This window comes from Podarcis erhardii, assembly GCF_964252035.2.
Source record: "Podarcis erhardii genome assembly, chromosome: 1".
Classification (NCBI taxonomy): domain Eukaryota; kingdom Metazoa; phylum Chordata; class Lepidosauria; order Squamata; family Lacertidae; genus Podarcis; species Podarcis erhardii.
The window spans coordinates 78,182,376-78,198,339 of NC_138497.1; the positions used below are offsets into that span (position 1 = coordinate 78,182,376).

General features: G+C 43.9%; 1 protein-coding gene across 6 annotated transcripts in view; it reads right to left on the bottom strand.

Moving 5' to 3' along the window:
* Positions 1-15,964, bottom strand: part of TSPAN4 (tetraspanin 4) — a 524,393-nt gene that overhangs the window by 471,578 nt on the left and 36,851 nt on the right. The gene's annotated exons all lie outside the window — the stretch shown is intronic.

Below are 15,964 nucleotides of genomic sequence, written 5' to 3' on the forward strand. Positions count from 1 at the left end.
CATATGTTAGATGCTATTGCACAACTTACACTTTGTGGGAAGGGCAACAGCACATGTCCTGCATGCAGAAGGTCCCAGATTCCTTTGGCATCTCCAGGTAGGGCTGGGGAAAAACCTCTGCTTGAAACCCTGGAGAGTCACTGCCAGCCAGTGCAGACAATATTGAACTACATGGACCAATGGCCTGCTCTCTATGTTCCTAATTCTTAGGATGCAGTACCTGTGCAAAATCATGAAACATCTTCCAGGTGGCCATGTCACGTTATACGTAGCTTTGGACCTTTAATAGTAGCATTGCTAGTCTAGTCCACTTGGTAAATCGCTGCAGTAGAAGGGCTTGCTGTGTGGTTTCAGCTGCCATGCGTGGAACAATTTAGAGATACCTCCTCACAGGGTCCATGATATTTGCACCATCTCAAAATGATTGGGTAAAGAAAATCTCATCGCCAGTCCTTGCTGCAAAAAGACCAAGCTCAAGAAGATGAAGTGCCAGGCACAAGAGCATTTGTTTACCCGGGTTAAATCAAAACAAGGCACTGCCATTTATTGAAGTAGCCACTGAACACGATACATTAGGAGAAAGCAGCTCCACTCAGGAGTTCATTTAGAACAAAGATATTTCCTCTGCCCTGCATACATTAGAGAAGACAGATTTACTTGGGAGCTCATTTAGAACAAAGAATATTTTCTTTTCTCTAGCCTGCGGTGCTGCATTAACACTCTCTTTGGAACTACTTTCCTTTGTCAAGACAACCACCATTTAAACTTAAATGGAAATGTCATTTAAACATTGACAACTTAGAGAGAGTGGGAACTTGGAGATGCCTACCACAGGTCTCACAGATGCCTGCTTTAGAAGCAATAACAGTTGACACCCGGCTCCGAACCTTCTTGCACAACAACTGGGATGGCATCATTATGCAAGAGGAAAACCACCTCCAACAACATCAGTCAAGGGCTTAACAAGGACATCCACCCTCCCCAGAGCCCAGAGACCAAGAAAAGTGAATCTGATGCAGTTTCATCTCAGCTCAGGATCTGCTCAGGGTTTGGATGGGATACTGCCTAGAAGTCCTTCGCTCCAAGCTTACTGGCAGAACACAAACATAACAAAGAAATGAGTAAGATAGACATTATCAGTGTGGAGGCCTTCCATAGGAAGTGGCGGAATAGGCTGGAAAAGTTAACGAAGAAGTGTTAAGGGAGGAAATTTTGTCATAAACCAAAAAGGAGTCTCCGGAGTATATTCAACAAGTTGACATGATATGTCAAAGCTACTCCAGTGCAGGGCAGCCCAAACCATTTTGACACCTGAGGCAAACCACAAAATGGTGTACACACGCACCCACCACACAGGGCAGAGGGGCTGCACTAGGGGGGAATGTTGAGGAGGAGGCAGGCACAGCCTCCAAGGAGTGCACTGAGTGATGCATCCTTGGGAGGCCAGATCTGCTGCCCCTGTGCATTCTGCCACCCGAGGCAGTTGCCTCACTTTGCCTCATGGGTGAGCCAGCCCTGCTTCAGTGGGATTTTTTTGGTGGGGTGGGTGGGAATTATGCAAATTTAAAAATTCAAAAAATAAAATATCAAAATCAGTAAGTTCATAGCAGCTTTCTTGATTTATCAATTCCATCCTATAAACCTATAGGACAGTTTATATTTTTATGCCTTAAGAGGATCTGTGGTTTTTAAAACTGAAGGCATACCAACAACTGTCCCTTATTTGGCACCTCTAAGCCAATTCTTTTAAAGAAACAATGGCCCCACCATACCCAGGAATGGTCCCTCTATGGCAGGGATTGCAGACCTGTGGCCCTCCAGGGATTGTTAATCGACAACTGACATCAGTCCCAGCCAACATAGCCAATTGTGAGGGAGGATAAGAGTTGTAGCTCAACATCTGGAGGGCACCAAGTTGGGTAAGTGCTGAGCTAGGGTCTTGGGCTTCCTCGGGTTTTGCACATATGTGGAACGGACACACTTAAAACTGCTTTGCCCATAGAAGTGACTTCAAGAGGTGTGCAAATTGAAAAGGAGGAGGAGAAAGGAGAGAGATCCTTGTGTGTATTACCCCAAGTATGTATGTGCTTTTCTCATGTCTCTTTGACGGAGACCAGATTTTGAAAGGGACAGTAAGTTGGGGGTGGCAGACGAGCCGATTTCTCCTGCCCTCTCCAGCTCAGATGAAAATCTGAGCCTGGAAAGAATTTGGGGATGGGGGAAGTGTCTTCTAATGTTCACTTCTTTGAGGCTTTCATTCTGAGCTCCCAAACTTCACACCAAAGCCCACACCTGGTAAGCTCTACTGATGGCCACTCAGGTTGACAAGAAGGCTCTGTGCTAATAATGCAAGAAGACATGTCCACATAGGATTCCTCTGTATCTTGTCATTTCTCCTTTAAAATAAAATAAAATCCTCCCACTCCAGTTTCATCATTCAAAGTGGGAGCGCAAGAAACTGGGAACTGGCACCAGTGCAAATACCCCTTAAGTTAATTTCTGAACACTTTCAAAAGAACCACACTGGCAAGTTTGTTTGGTTCCTGCCCATACTAAGCTTCTATGGTGGAATTATAAAGCTTGCATCTCTTGAGGGCTGTCAGTCTAATGCCTTTGAAACACTCAATTAGTTTACAATTGAAGAAAGCAGAAAATGAAATAATAGACCGGGGAAACTTTAGAATAAAGCTGGTACTTTGCCATCTCTGAGAAAATATGTGGGACAGACCATGAACAGCTCAACAAAAGACGCAGAGAGTAAATCTTTCATACTTGAAGCTCCCAAATGACATCTTTGGAGATCACAGCCAACAAATATTATTTCTATTAAAAAAAACTTTCAAGAAAATGTCTAAATGGAAACAGCTTTGCAAAATAGCTTCCCTATGCTACACGTACACGTACACACACACAGCGAGAGAGCTCATTTTAGTAGCATAACCATCCCCCATCCACATGTGTCTTTGTTCCAGAAATCAGATCACATCACCCATCTTATAGATTATTGGAGCAGACCCTGCTTTAAGCAATCAGGTGATAAGCCATTACTCATAACTTCAACTGTTTACTTAAAGAAAACCAGTGTATTACAGGAATACTGTATCGTAGGGTCCACCAACCGAGGAGAGCGCAAAATATGGTCTGAAGCTCAACATCAAAAAACGAAGATCATGGCCACTGGTCCCATCACCTCCTGGCAAATAGAAGGGGAAGAAATGGAGGCAGTGAGAGATTTTACTTTCTTGGGCTCCATGATCACCGCAGATGGTGACAGCAGCCACGAAATTAAAAGACACCTGCTTCTTGGGAGAAAAGCAATGACAAACCTAGACAGCATCTTAAAAAGTAGAGACATCACCTTGCCAACAAAGGTCCGTATAGTAAAAGCTATGGTTCTCCCAGTAGTGATGTATGGAAGTGAGAGCTGGACCATAAAGAAGGCAGATCTCCGAAGAATTGATGCTTTTGAATTATGGTGCTGGAGGAGACTCTTCAGAGTCCCATGGACTGCAAGAAGATCAAACGTATCCATTCTTAAGGAAATCAGCCCTGAGTGCTCACTGGAAGGACAGATTGTGAAGCTGAGGCTCCAATACTTTGGCCACCTCATGAGAAGAGAAGACTCCCTGGAAAAGACCCTGATGTTGGGAAAGATGGAGGGGGCACAAGGAGAAGGGGACGACAGAGGACGAGATGGTTGGATAGTGTACTCAAAGCTACCAGCATGAGTTTGAGTGGAAGTCAGGAGTACCTGACGTGCTCTGGTCCATGGGGTCACGAAGAGTCGGTCACGACTAAACAACAACAACAACAGGCACATTCAGAAATCTGAGGAAGTGTCATCAGACCAGGAACAAAACAGCCAACATGGGAGTGTAGTATAATGGCTGCCACGTGTAAAAGAGACAGTAGCTTTTAAATGATGCAGGCATACCCCCCATGTGTAGAATCATAGAACTGCAGAGTTGGAATGACACCTACATCAGCCACTGCCATGCCTACTCAGAAAGAGAAGCTATTTGCACGTCTCCTCAGATGGTAGGGTGACCATCAAATCCTGGCAGTTGGGCAGGACTGAATGCAAACCCCTTCCTGATTCAGGTACAGTACTACATGGAATTCTCTGCTGAAATGGGGGGGGGGGGCTTGATTATAGCAGTGCCTCTCAATGCTGAAACGTCTAAACACCTTGCAACCAGTATCACTGTGATGTGAGGTAATGATGTCCACCTGTCAGATTTGGCCCAATGGACCAATTCTGGTAAGGATCTGGCCTGTGGAGCCAAAAAGATTCCTCCTCCTAGATAATGACCTTTGAGAGTCCAGGATGCGCATACGGAATAAGAAGTGGTGCACTTTTGAGTATTGTTGTTTTTTACACAAATGAAAGAGATGTAAGTCTACTAGGCAGTCATAAACCTTGGCACGTCTTCATCTACATAAGCAGTGAGTGAGAGCCATGAGTCCATAAACACATCCAGGTCAAACTAGTCCTCTAGTTTATCTGTGATTATGCATGAACCTTCCAGCTACAGCAATATTCCACACTCTTGTTCAGCAGCCCTGTTAACAAGGGCCCCCAAAGATGTCTTCCCATCCTTCCTCCACATCGTTTTAAAAGAGCATAAACCCCACTGAGGAAATACCACTGTCAAGACATTCTGAAAGACAAATAGTCGGTGATTATCTTTCCTCCCAGCTTTTTCTTTTTTTTAATCTGCCAACTGCGAGGCACTGAATTTCTCATGTGATCTGCCTTGAAAGCAGCTAAAAAAATAAAAAGAGAAGAGAAGAAAGAGAAGCAGAAGCCCCAGCTGAGGCCAAAAAGCCAAGAATTTCAAGGCGAACCATCAGGGAGACAGAAACATGGAAGGCAGACTTGAAATCTTCACAGTGTGACCAGAGCTTGCAAGAAATAGCTTCCCAATCCACCCTTGCAGTTTTGTAGGAAAAAAGGAAACCTTGGAGGAGGGGAGGGAGACGGGGGGGGGGGATGGAGACAGAGAGAGGGAGAATGTGAAGGGCCTGCCAGCACCATGAAAAATTGGACTTCCATGTCCCACAAGGTTAGGGCAATGTGCTTTTTTTTAAGTGCCTAATGGTGGAACCAAGGGCAAGGAAATGCTGCCTGCATTAAGTGCATGGAAACGAGGAAAAGATGTATGTCTTGCTGTGAGGTTCAACAGCCTCCACCCAGTGCAAGTCAAATCATTATTGCAGCCCTGCTATATTTGTGCCAGAGCAGCACCCTGGAACGAAGTGAGCACATGACAGAAGGAAAATAAGTTGCGGTTTGTCACGAGTTATAGTTGTTTTACTGCGGCTAGAAAAACATCAAAACACAATTTAAAATACAAATACAAATCCAGCAGCTGAAGAGGAGCTCATGCGCTTCCTGCATTTGGGCTACAATCCTGCACACACAATTATGCACGTGAGGCAAGGGCTGTGACGTATTTACATGTGTGGAACTGCACACTGGTTTTGGAGCATCGGTCAGGAAGGAAAAATTACTGCAGCTCCACCCCAAGTAGAAAGTAGTTACACACACAAAAAGGCTATAAAAAGGTGTAGTCCTTCCTTCCAGATGATGTGGAGGTGGGACTATGATTACCTGCCTCCTTGCTTCTCAGTTACTGAAATTCAGTAATGATTCAAGCAAGTTATCACATACCATTGATTTACTAGCAGCCTTCAGGGCGGGTAGTTTGGTACACGAGGAAAATGTTAAGTGACCCTGCTTCCTTCTGACCATCAACGTCGCCCTAAGCCTCAAGGGGGACTGGTTTGCTTTGCATCTCACATCTGATCTCTCTGTTCAGGAATACAGAGAGATGCAGAAGGACACGGGCTCAAGGTTGAGGAGCAGACACTGCTTCATATGGATTTAAAGTCCACGGGCATTAAAGGACTAGCCTCATGAATTTTTGCTATGTGCATTTCTTAGGGTGAGGAACTCAAGGAACACTGAGGGCTATACCTTGTTGCATTGCCACCACCGTGAGAGAGGCACTGCCAGGACACATCAGATACGCTGGCAGAACGTTCAGGTGCCAGCAAAGCCTATATTCCTCTGAACTACAGCTACAGCTTTATAGACTGTGCAACTTTACTCCAGCCCCAAGTAGCAGATGATTTCTTGCAAGGGGTGCTGCTACTGGAGTTTTCAAGGCAGTCAGCTGGGGGTGGGGAGCAGTGATGCAAGGGAGGGGCGGTGCGAAGGAGAGGCAGGAAGACCTGCTGGGCTGGCAAAAAGAGCAGGGAATGTGTGGGTCGGTCCTGTGGGTTGCTGACATACCACATTTCAGCTAAACCCGCTTGCTGAGCCTTTTTCACAAGGTTTGGGGATTAGCGCTAAAAGAAGTAAAATAAAAAGTAAGATTATATAATTTTTTTTTATATGAACCAAAACACCTCTTCTTAAAAAAATAGATAAATCCCCCTCTCCTTAGTACATGTCTAAAGGAAGAACTTGCAACCAACTCACAAGCACGGACTTTATTAAAAAAAATCCAAATTACTTTGGGGTAGTGCGCTCTTATGAATTATTTATAGATAGTGCACCCCTGACAGAAACTGTGAGCCGATTCACCTGTGTAAGCCCATCACTCAGCATCTCACATCACTTGATAAGTTGCAGCCGAATGTGTGAACTGCCTCCATGGAAAAGACTATGCTTGAGGAGGTTGCTATTAAAGCTCTGGCTGTTTCACACATGCCCAAGTCACAGAGTGCATGCATCTGTGGTGTCACTCCAAGCCTTATGCACAAACCAGGAATAACAGACCAAGTATATTCTGCCTGCTTGGCCTGGATGCAAGTTATACAGGATGGTATTATTTGCTTGTTTGTCTCAGATTGTTTAGTACTTTGCTTCAGAACTGCAACCAGTACAAATGGCTGTCTTTCAAATGTATTCTCAGAGAGGCACAGGTTTTCTTAAGAGCAGGAAGATCGGTTCTATGCGTGAGTTTGTGTGTTTTAATAAACTTGCAAAGCACTGTAAGCTTTGTGAAGCTTGCTCTTCCAGTGAGCAATGAGAATGCACATCCTCTCTCCCTCCAGTTCCTGCTGCCATCTCTACTATGACAACATTCCAACAGCATTTCCCATGTACTGGTGACCATCTTTCCCTCTGGGCCCATAAACTTTCCACTGCAGGAGCAGTTTCCACCTAGAGGAACTGAAAAAAACAACCAGTCCCATGCAATCAGTTGGATCTAGTACAGTGGTACCTCGGGTTACATATGCTTCAGGTTACATATGCTTCAGGTTACAGACTTCGCTAACCCAGAAATAGTACCTTGGGTTAAGAATGTTGCTTCAGGATGAGAACAGAAATCGTGCTCCGGTGGCGCAATGGCAGCAGGAGGCCCCACTAGCTAAAGTGGTGCTTCAGGTTAAGAACAGTTTCAGGTTAAGTACGGACCTCCGGAACGAATTAAGTACTTAACCCGAGGTACCACTGTAATAGAAAACTGTTAAGTTGTGTCGTAACTCTGCAATGGTACCATCGTGCCCTTCAGCAGCCTGTCCTAGACGGCTGCCTTCCTGGTAAGTCTGCTCTGCTCCTAAATCCAGTTTCTAAAAAGCCACTCACCTACTCACTTGTGGTAAAAAAAATGCCTCCAAACAACCAAGGCAGAGATGACATGTTTTCATTCAGACAAGGGGTAGGGAGCATTTTTAACCCAAGGGCCACATGCCAGTGGCGGGCAGCGTCAAAGGCAAAAGGGGTGGAGCAATGAATGTAAATGATACCTTGGTACAGAAGACTAATTTATATACCTATTCACACACACCTCTCTATCCTCCATACAAACTGGAGGCATTTATAAGAGTTCAGGGAAAACATGGAAAATATTGGGGGGGGAGGGGTGTGAATAGCCAGTGCAGAGTGTGACCTGGGAAGAGAGTTCCAAGCAACAGGTCAAGAGGCCTGGAGGCCTGCATTCATTTACTACTTTTATTTTCCAGCTGTTCTCTAGAGAGCTGCAGGTGGGCACATGGTTCTCTCCCACCTCCCCCCACAACAACCCCGTGAGATAAGTCAGGCAGAGAGGCAATGACTGGCAAAAGGTCACCCAGTGAGTTTCATGGCACAGCAGGATTTTGAATGGTGGTCTCTTCCTGGGAAAAGGGATTGATTGTTAAACCACTCTGGGAATTCTGTGAGGGCAACACAGGGGTCTCCTAACAACTCTCTGCACCCCTGACAAACTACAGTTCCCATGATTCTTAAAGGCGGGGGAGCTATGACTGTTTAAAGTGGAATGATACTGCTTTAAATGTATAGTGCAGATTCGGACATAGTCTGATCATTTATTCTGACATCCAGCTATCCAGCCAGGTGCCTTGTTAGACAGCAGGCTCTTTTCAAAACCTGGATGCAAATGCCTCTCAAATGGGAAGAGTTTTATGTACATGATTGAATTCCAAAACTGTTTAAAATCCCACCCAGCCCAAAAGGCTCACCTGAATATGCATCGATTCCTCATCCAGACAGCACAAAAGTGTTTGCTGGAAATGGGATTTGCAAAGCTGGCACTTAACAACAAGAAGCCTTTACCTGGCTCAAAACACCACAGGTTAGGAATAGTCTAGTTCCAGATGGCATCGTCTAGTTACAGATCCCTGCAGCTGAAAAACATCTTCCCTCCGGGAGACATTGTTAACTCTAGGAAATCTAAGCAATGCAAAAGTTGCTGCTTTATAGAACTTTGCAAGAGCAAAAAAGGTCACTTCCCCCCAACTCCAGCATATCACAGGCAAATTTTTACAGTGTTGGGCAGCCCAAAATAGCACAAGCACTGCTCAGCATGCTATAGTGCAATGTCTTATCTCTGACAATATGCATTTGTTTTTAAACCACATATTGAAAGCTTTACAATGTTCAGTTGAGGTCACAACCGAACCATAAAAATGGCTAGATCTTGCAAAGGAATTAACCAAGGAGCTAAACCGCATCAAATCTCACATCCTGTGGTCAAAGTGGACTGGGCATCTCCGGAGAAGAAAACTATCATAATTAAGCAAATGGCAAACAGTTACATCATTTATCCAGCTTTCTTCATTTAATTAAGTCAGGAGCCAACATCCCCACACAAATTAATAACCCCCAGTGCACAAAAAATTAGTCTACCAAGTTCTTTTTAAAATTTCAACCAGTTCTACAACTGTCTGATCATCTAAAAATGATAGCAAGGATATACAGCTCTTCCAAACTTCCCCAACATGGACCCCTGCACTATCATCAAATGCACTGGATAAAATCCCAGATTGTAAACAAAAAAAGAGAGGGAGACTGTGTGGAATTCATCATCTTATTTATTTTTGTTCTGTTATGGGTAGTCATGGATCACAAGTTCTCTTACTCACTTCCGTGACATAATCTGCTATATACAAGCAGACTGTCACAACTGGCCAATGGAGTGTCCACATGCAGCAAATTAACTAGCCAGCCATGCCCCAAGAGAGAAGAGAAGTGCCCTGTCCCATTATCCCTCTTATAGCAACTGTGCGTGCCTTTCCAGGAGACTGCATAAACCAGCAGATAAACCATGGATCTAGGAACTGCAGTTAGTTCTGCCTTGATTTTGCCTTATCTGCTCAGATACCATGGGCAAATCCACAATTTTGTTTAATAGATAAGCTCTTCAGGACAGAGTCTTCTTGGATAAAGCGAGCATGAAAAGCACTAGGCAATTTCATTGCTTCCAGAGAATAAGCATACACTCAACTCACAATGGGAAGAAAGGTTGGGGAGGGGAGTATTTTCCTGATCACCCCATAGTTAAAACATCAAACATCAAACAAGACAAAATGAGAAAGATATAAACAGAGCACATCAAAAAACAACAAGAAATATTTTCACTATTTAAGGCAGGTATGGGGAACTTCCACCCCATGGGTCTAATCAGGTCCTGCATGGATTCCAGTTTGGCCTATGAGGCCATTTCCTCCCAAATCATGATGTCTTATGTTATGTCAGGTGGGGGACAGTTTGATTCGCAGCTGGCAGCTGGAAGCCTTAACGAGTGTGCCCAATAGCACATTGGCAAGCAGGGCTTGCTGTTACCACCAATCAGCTGATAAGTGGTGCCTTTATGCTCACTGGGATCAGATGCGCTACTGAGTCCCACATGAGCAACTCTATAGTGCAACCAATCTCTGTAGAAAGCTAAGCTTGAAGTCAGCGCTGGGCTTAGAGGGCTTGGACTTTCCTTTGTAGTATAGTGTGCTATAGTGCCAAGGAAAAACTGATCACCTGACATCACAGGGACACCAAGTGATTGGCAGATAAGCAGGTTCCACCCATGTGTTAAAATGTCCCACTGAAGGTGGGGGAACCCAGGAGGTGGCCCACCAACCCAATCCAGTCCCCCCCCCCCTTTGAGGGATTTACAGCACTCGTAACATATGTAATTATTAAAAAACTCAGTTATTTAACTTTAATGTGGCATCTGTTAAAACTATCCAATTAAACTTGGTTAAAACACCAGAATGGCTTGATTCTGTTCTTCAGTACTCTGTTCACTAACAGCCATCAGAATATTTCCTTCAGTTGACTAGTTGTTTTCATCAAGAAGAGCTGGTCCACTAAGAACTTTGCCTTGCATCTCATCCAAGCTCTGCTATACAGGAAGCTGCCTCATACAGAGTCTGGCCTTTGGTCCACTTAGCTCAGTATTTTATCTACATTGACTTTGTGGCTCATGGCAAACGTGCAGGCTCTCAAAGAGGGGACTGGAGTGACTTTGCTCCTCCCCAGGCTTTGTAGGTCAGCACAGGATGGAAGCTAAATCCACGTTTGGCTTTGTGTGACATCTGACCCCAGGACTGGGGTAAGAGTCCTTCTCCTTAAACACAGCTTACAGTACCATAGAGCAAACCTTGGCTACAGGTTTGGCCCTATAACAAGACCCGAAAGGCATCACACTGACTATCCTTGATCTAAAGTTTTTAAACGTTTTGAGGTTTACCCAAAATGCAGATTTAAAATTTGACTGAAACACTGAAAATTCAAAATTTGGCCTCAGTGTTCAAAATGTGACTGTTTTGCTTTAGTCTTATCACCTGTTTCAGGGGATCTTTCCTAGTGAACTGTGTCAACTACTAAATAAAATTGCACACCAGCTGACAAACAACAGGGTCTAATCCATGTTAACTATTAAGTATCAGACATCTAATACTGAACGCTGGAGCAGGCTAACTGTTGATTACTGTTGAATTTGTGTTGTTAAATACCAAAGGACAGAAGCCAAAGGCTGCCGGATATCAAGTGCCTATGTAGAACATTTATAATTGTAGAGATCTCTTGTTAGTGCTGCAGAATTGAGGCTATAGCAAGTACAGCACTAATCACTGGCAGTGATGGGAGGTCACTCCTTTTGCTCTGAAACTAAATTGTCTGCACAAGCTCTTTGCTGCAATACTCAAGTTGTATTGCTATTGGACAATATAAGAACATAAGAAGAGCCTGCCGGATCAAGCCAGTGGCCCATCCAGTCCAGCTTCTTGTTCTTGCAGCAGCCAACTGGAAGCCTATGGGAAGCCCACAAGTAGGACCTGAGCAGAACAGCACTCTCCCCACCTGTGGTTTCCAGCAACTGCTATTCAGAAGTCTGCTGCTTCCATCAGTGGACAGTCGTTGATTGGGCTGCCTTTAAGGCAAGGCTGCACAACCTTTACAATATTCATGCTATGCTCCTTTTCCTTCTACCCTCCTCCTCCTGAACATTGTATGATAATTCAGTGTTCAAGTCAGGTTTTTGCACCCACGAACACTGGCGCTGCATTTGCCATCTCTACAATGCTTGCCAGGATAGAAAGGGAAAAAACAGATTGCCAAAAGTCATTGTAACAGCATTACAAACTATTAACCAAACGTTTTAATGAGCTTATCCTCACGTTTTGTATGGACAAGCAGTTTTATTAGTCGGGGCAAGGCTTGTCTAACAAGGCACTCTGGACCAGCTATGGCAAATGGGATGCTAATCAAAGTGAAGTGTTTCACCAAGGGCGAGAAAGTTAGAAGTACAAATTGAAAATGAGGAATGGAAGTAATCTAAGTACTGACATGGAATGGGAAAGGTCACTTCTTGTTCCAGTGGAACTGCTCTATGCAAATTCCATGCCAAGAGTTCACACAGGGGAGGGAAGACACATAAGTGTGCGATTTTTTTAAACTCTGTTTGAATGGGATGTGCAAGGAAATACATAAATGCACTCACCTAGAATTTAGAGATGAATGCAGCGCATGCTGGTGGTACACTGGGCTAAAATCACAGCTGCTTCATTCCTCTCTTATTCCTGCCATGAAGCCAGCACCTAAGTCATGGTTTGGCTTGGTGCTACATCCAAACCCATGTATAATACCTCGCTCAAAATAAACCACATACTGTAAATAAGACTTTATACCACTCATGGTTTTTTAAAGAGTGGAAAATTGCAAGCCTCTGTTTAGAGCTTCTGCAAGCAGTAAGAGAGGAGCCAAGTGGCTGCAGTTTTATCTCCTTGCACTACGACTCTGTGTGTTCACTTCTAAACCATAGTTAAGCTTCACTGCAGTGTAAAGTGATATGCAAGCCAGTCCAAAGCCAAAGACACAGATGGAAAAACTGTGGCCACTAGGCATGATTTGACTCCATTTCCCATCAGCCCCAGCAAGCACAGCCAAAGGTAAGGGGTGATGGGAACCACAATCCAACGACACCAGGAGGGCTACAGGTTCCCCATTTCAGATCCATGCGCTCACCACGCTAAAATGGAAATGTGTCTCAAGTTTCAGTTTCTCCAACACAAACCAAATGTTGCTTCTATGTCAAGCATTTAGAAAAGTGCTTGGATGTTCTTCTATCAGATCTTGCTTGGATGTTCTTCTATCAGATCTGAAATCAAGCACTTGGATGTTCTTCTATGTCAAGCACTTGGAAAAGTACAAAACAGGGCAGATTAGAAACACAAAGTTCTCACCTCTGTGGTTCTGGCTTCTCTCCCCCCCCCCCCCAATCCCTTTTAAATTAGGTATTAGACACAGCTCAGTACATGGGATATTTGTCTTAAGTGTACAAAACTCAGTGAGGCATCCTCAATGAAAGTGTTATCCTCTTCCTTTTAAAAGCATCACAGTGGAGGGTGAGATGCCCGCACGCCAGGCAACCTTCTCCTGACAGTAAAACAAACCAACCACATTCTCTTCCTGGCAATCAAGAAAAACAATGTGGTCAGCTCAGCCATGTTTCAGGCTGTACGTGTGTAGCTATTTATATAGATACACATAAGAGAATAAGCTGGGTTTGGCTTTGCTTTTCAGAAAAGAAGTGTGAGCAAGAGACAGCAAGAAAGGAATCTAGCATTCTGCACACTGACCTTTCCCAGAGAAATCCAAGTCGATCTGCAGTTCCAAAGTAATGCTCTCTACAGCCATCATTCCTGTGGCGGAAAAAGTCTCATCCAATCATTAAATTTTAGAAAGAAAAGTCCACAGGTAGAAGGGATTACACAAAAGGCAGGCATTTCAGGAATACACAGAGGAGTCAGCATTCTGCACATCTCTGCACAAAGCATGAATAAAGGATCTGGCACAAGATTCAGCATCGAGAGGCACTTATTTTAAAGTGTTTTTTGTGTTTCCAACATCTACATTATAAACCTCTTTGTATATTTCAAAAATTTTAAAAGGGGTGTGTGTGGAAGCCTTCTGGCTATCAGTAGGGCTTGTTCACCCCACCCCACTTTCTGTGCCCCATTGACCCTAGTTCTTTTTCTTCCCTCTATAACTTCCATATAAACTCATTCCAAAAGATTGCAGAATAATTATGCAAATGACTGATCATTTTGCATATATCCATTCTATGCTCAGAATGTCAGCTTCCTCATCGCAGGTCACACACAATTAGGAATTAAAACCTATTTGCAAACAAAGAATCGCTAACATCCAAATGCTGTACAGTTCCGCTTTCGTGCCTGCTTCATGCATATCTAGCGCTGAATGGACAATAAAACCAAGCACATTAAGGAAGAAAGATACAGAATCAGTGAGGATAGACCTTTTATAGGGCCAACTAGTAATTTAAAAATATGTGAGTTTGTAAATTACCTTTTTGTGTTTTTAAAAAAGGGGGGGTCCAAAGAACTTAGGACAATGTAATAGGTATTTATTCTCAAGTTTGATCTCTTTCATGGCTCTCTTGCTCTAGCAGATCCCTTTTAAAATAATTTCATTTACCCAGAGAGCAAAGAAGCCAGATCTGAAATCAAGGAAATCTGCTGTTCTTGGGACCAGAACATCCACTCTCCAAGGAAGCAGCCCTTTTGGAAATGACAGCAACACACCAAAAATATCTGAGTTTTTAAATAAAAAAAAGTAGGGCAAGCTCAGGAAAAGATGTCACACTGGTCCCTCCATTAAGGGCATTTCTTCTATCTACTTCTGCTAACATAGAACTAATAAATACAATAACTAACTCTTATCAGAAAGCATTCAGCGCACAATTTCATTCATAGCACAAAAGGACACAGAAATGTGGGAAATCTTTTCCCCCCATATCCTAAATTAAGCATGGCTCATTTTTTGTTTTGCTTTTAAATCACAACCAACTAAGGTTTTCATAACTGCATATAAATGCAAATTAACTACTTTTTGTAGGCGTGGGTGAGTGCGTTGAAAAACCGGCACGATAGGCTGGCACACCCGCCAACACTCCTCAGATGAAAACAGGAACATTTCTCATTCCCTGCAACAGACCCTCCTTAACACCCCATTTTTTTGTTCCCCTACCCCCCTACCCTCTGCCGAGAATTTCCTATCAAAGAAGGGCAACTGCCGCTACCACTACGCCAATGGGACACAGCACACATACCCTCCACCATCCTGAGAAAATCCCTAAATTCCGATTTGATTCTTTGGTAGTTTTATAAAAAGAGAAATACACACTAATAAACCATTTTTAGAAAAGGGCAAGATTAGACATGGATGCACTAAGCATTTATTTCTGTTTAATCAATACTCCTTTCTCCCCACTGTGCTCCGCTCCCCCTTTCTTCCTCCTCCCTGAGCTTGGCAGCAGAGGCGCTGGCCGGGAAAATAGGGACATTCCAGGATCAAATCAGAAGCCGGCATGGCTTTCATAATTCCAGGACTGTCCCTAGAAAATCTTGACTCTTCGAGGGTATGGGCAGGCAGAAGAATAGGAGGATGGGAATTGTCTTTTATAGCATTACAGCAGCAGCAACAACTACTACCACTACTACTCACAAGCCATTTCATGAGAAAAGGCCAGTGCAGGTGGACTGTTCCTGATCTCTTTAATGAGGGGTTGCTAGTGCCTCCAAATGCTGGGAGAATGACAACATATTCTAAGCTGGCTCCCTCGCTTTTGCGTTTTAGGTAGGCTGCAAAAACCTTTTCATTATTTTGTCAAGTTTTCCATTTGCCTTGTGTTTTTTATCCTCACGCTGCTGGTTGTTGCATTTGTACCTGACCTGGTTTTATATCCCCTGCTGTTTTAACTGAGGTTATTTAATGTTCTTTGTAAAGAAGACATCATTGTATCTATTTGCTGGAAGCCAGCTGGGAGGGTGCTCTTTGGGGGCCAAAAGGCAGGGTTGAAATGCTTTAAAGTAGTATTGTTCTCAGCTTTAGTAGATTTGCTTCTTTTCTCTTTTCCATACTGTGGAATCCCTCTTTCCAACACTATGGGCTCCTTTGAGAGGAAGGGCAGGATATAAATTCAGGAAATAAATAATAACATTGCAGAGTTGGAAGGGGACACAAGGATCATCTAGTCCAACCCCCTGCAATACAGGAATCTTTTGCCAAACATGGGGCTTGAACCCACAGCCCTGGGATTAAGAGGCTCATACTCTACCCGGGACGCGGGTGGCGCTGTGGGTAAAACCTCAGTGCCTAGGACTTGCCGATCGCATGGTCGGCGGTTCGAATCCCCGCGGCGGGGTGAGC